The sequence below is a fragment of the Adiantum capillus-veneris genome, chromosome 12 (genome assembly GCF_014529385.1).
Source record: "Adiantum capillus-veneris isolate H3 chromosome 12, ASM1452938v2, whole genome shotgun sequence".
NCBI lineage: Eukaryota > Viridiplantae > Streptophyta > Polypodiopsida > Polypodiales > Pteridaceae > Adiantum > Adiantum capillus-veneris.
Window position 1 is genome coordinate 108,305,408 of NC_140942.1, and position 3,914 is coordinate 108,309,321.

Here is a 3,914-nt window from a genome sequence, read left to right on the forward strand (position 1 = left end):
GCGTTGGATTCCTAAACGACTATTGGAAGCCCAAGGCTACTATCAAGGAAATGATCAAATTTGGGTGCCAAAACGTAGATTGTGTTCTTACCTATCACCTGACCCATGTGAGCCCAATCCCGTAGCTCCAAAACGAATCGACGATCGAGGAAAGAAAAAAATCACAGAATGCTACACACCCGCTCCAGAGCTAGTCTGGGTACCGAAGAAAGAACGATTTATTCCACCTAGCTCAGGAAGGGGGGAGTCCCATGAAGCTTCTATCTCCTCATGTAATGCATCCATAGAGGTAAAAGCTTCTCCACAGCCTCAACCTACAATAGTGGACCTCCATAAAGCTACAAAGGAATCCACACCTCCCAGTGTTCAAGAATCACCTGATGAACCACTTCACGTTCGATCATGGGAGAGTACCTTACCACCCTTGCAACTTGACGAGGCACCTAAGGTAATAGAAAACTATTGGCCTATTACCAACTATTACCACCTATTACCAACTGGAACAATTGGTTTCAAAGGGTGACGACATCATTTCAAACGGTATGATCTACCCAAGGAAGGGGGGAGTGTTTGCTGACAGTCATCATTCACGTGCTTCCCTCTCAACCTTCCTCCCTGACCTCTCAATCACCAATCTTAGGGAATGTATATATAAAGCCTTATACTCAAAAAAAACAAGATAAAAAAGTAAAAGAGCAAGAGAGACTAGCAACGAGACAGCACCCTATCAGATCCTACACATAAGTCTAAATTCACCATGTCACATCAAGCAACACACAAACTCACGTTTTAAAGACCTAACCAAATCTATTTGTATTCTCAGAGATGGCTAGTTCACCAGAGGCATGCACTTCTATTTTTTATGAAAGGTACCCTTTTTCTTTTTCTCAAGTGTTTCACATCTGCTACCCTGTACTTTCTTGTGAATGGGATTTGGTAGAGAGACTTGCACGTGAGCGAAATTTTGAGGAGTTAGAATGGCTGATACGTATATGGATAACTAGTGATCCCTACCCAGTAGCGAATGTTTCTCCGGTGGCACATGCTTATTCTTTTACACAGGATGAGTATCCACGCATCGCGAGGTTCTTGATTAACACGCTTGCGCAAGAGGATGATGAAGAGAAATAATAGAGACCGAGGAAGACTATGGCCTCACGGAAAATGATTTCGTTTATCTAGATGATGAGGATAGAGGCCTAGCCTTAGGGTGGCCACCCAGTTTATATAATATCCTCTTTCCTTGATTCTAAAAGGGATGACAGATAGGTAGGTTAGGGGTCTGGATTGTGTTTTGAGTTTGTTTTCTAGGAGTTTTAATTTTTTTGACACTGACATGCCTCCTAGAGGTATAGTGCTTGTTTTTTGGATGTGTTAGGTAGGACTTATATGGATCTCCATCCACATGGCTGAGGACATCTACTTCGACGAAATGAGCAACTCCATACCTCCAGGTGTACTAATTTCCATGATTCATGTTGGTGGATATGTATAATTGCTAATGATTTTTCATGGTTTGTTTGAGTGCAATAGTTATGTTTGTTCTCTGCCATTATAGATGTATAAATTTGTCTTTGCTTAAGTTGATGGAACTAGAGTTTAATCTTATGGATGAGCTTTGAGATTAGGAGACTGTGACTTTAGGTTAACTCATTTACTTGACCACTAGGCCTAGCTGATAAAATTATCTGAGTATTTGAGACCTTAGGAATGTTTAAGGCATAGAGAAGCTTGCTCACTTAAACAACAAAAACACTAGTGAGAATACAAAGGAAATGGAAGCAAAAAACATAAGTGCCACAAATGAAAAATCTAATGCTGGAAGAGAAATCCTGGCTTGATTTGGTACTTCACTCACATGTATTGTCTATGGTACTAGAGCCCTAGAGGTTCCCAGTGTGGGCGCTTTTCTTTGAGAAGCAAAAAGCCCCGGACATACAAAATAAGCACACACGTCAAATGATTGTGAACCAAAGTAAAAAAGAGAAAAAGAAAAAAATGAATGACATTTAAAAGACTTCCATCGAGCTTATAGTTAACATTTCAAGCTTTTGTTTGCAGTTGTGAGAGCTAGTTGGCTAATCAAAGCTGAAAAGCACAATTAGGGAATCTTGCATTTAGATAATCTTCTTAGCTTAGCTAGTACTAGAGTAGTTGTTTTAACCTTAGTCATAGCTAACTAATTGATAGACTCACCCATAAGCCCAAAACTCTTGATTAATTAATTTACTCAAAGTGCGATTTATTTGTCCTTAATGGCAGTCTAACATTTCATAAATCTTGCTTTTACTCATTTCCACATGCACTTTACATTCCCCTCATGATTTATGGCCATATAATTCCGCTTGTTGAAACAGTGACTTTGCCTTGCAGATTCAAATCCAGATGCTCTACAACTGGACATAACAAGCTTCAACTCAATAGCTTCCGAGGACGGAATCTACATCAGGAAGGGGGGCATGTTAACCCTCACGGCTCACGGACACCCTATTACCTACGACGGACGTTGTAACCTACGGCGGACATTGTATTATTTATTTGGTAGAGTCAGGTACCGGGCTTGTCGGTCCAATAGGAAAAGGGTAAGAGTGATCGCCGATGAGAGGCGCACTATAACTGGAACATTCAAGGGATTAGTTGGCTAAGCATGGGCGCCCAAGTGTGAATGGGGCGAGCTCATATAAAAGTCAACTAAACCTAAAATTCACTCATTCTCTCATTTGTGCAATAGAAGAGTGCTCTTGCTCCATCTCCTTCTTCTTCACCTCCTTGTGTGTGTGTGTGTATGTGTGTGAGAGAGGGAGAGAGTGTGTGGGCGATCGAGCATTACGGAGGCACGACAGCGGTGAAGCGGTTGAGCGTGGCGTAGCGGCGTCTCCTTCTTCTTCGCGACAAGGAATCCTCCACGAAGCAAGCGTAGAGCGGTGAGTGACACACCATCGCCTTCTTTGAGCTTACTAGTTTAGGCTTGTTGTGTGCTTGGAGCCATTTGTGGCTCGCACACGGTGTATCGGCAAGTTCCTTGCATTGACACGTGCAACATACGCGCACACGGTTTGAACCAGAATCTTGAAAGCGGCAGGAGCAGTGGGTGAATGACCCAAGGCGGGGTGTTCGGCAGTAGAAGAGGTTGCCGAGGTTTGCTCAGTGCGAGCAGCTAGATGAGCCAAAGAGGTGGCGTTTACTTCATCATCATAAGCACCATGTAGGTGTGCAAGTTGGCCGGTGTGTAGGCCGGTAGCAGCATCATGAGCAGGTTTAAGAAATGCTTGTGTGGGTTGAAGGAGAGCCTCTGGTTTAGCATCACGGCTTGTGGAAGCTTCAAATGGAGAGGCTGCAAGAGAGGTTGGGTGCGCTGATGGCATAGCGTGTAGGCTAGCAGTGCCAGAGAGGGGAAGGGCTGAGATGGGTTGAAGCATAGTAGGACCTGTAGTAACCGGATTCACAAGGAAAGCACCATATGCAAGGGGTCAGCTTCTTGTGGATTTACCCACAGCAAGAGCTTTAGCATCAAGTGTGGCGCTGGCATCTGCGAGCGCAAAGCTAGGAGGAACATCATTGGGGTGTGTAGCATCATGTGCGGCAGCGATTTTGGTGAAAACCTCTCTTCTGCAAGGTGAGCGACAATCATGGCCACAACAGGGTCGTCTACATCAGGTGCATCAAGGGCAGCCGGAAGGGTTGCATCTGCAAGGAAGGCAGCATGAGAGTTTTCTGCAGTAGTGTCTTCGGCCTCCAAGTGCCCAAGGAAGGTATCGATGATGGTTGCATCACCATCACAATCAACATTTGCCCCCTGGGATGAGTAAGGCAGGGGTGCGCCAGACTTGTCTGTGTCGTAGCAGGACGTGGTTGGGGAACCTTAACCACCAAAGCAACATGGCTGGAGAAGAGGGTTTCAATGATGGTAGCGG

General features: G+C 44.5%; 1 pseudogene; it reads right to left on the reverse strand.

Moving 5' to 3' along the window:
- Nucleotides 1–3,181: 3,181 nt before the first annotated feature.
- On the reverse strand, nucleotides 3,182–3,687 carry LOC147446297 (uncharacterized; annotated as a pseudogene).
- Between the last annotated feature and the right edge of the window lie 227 nt (nucleotides 3,688–3,914).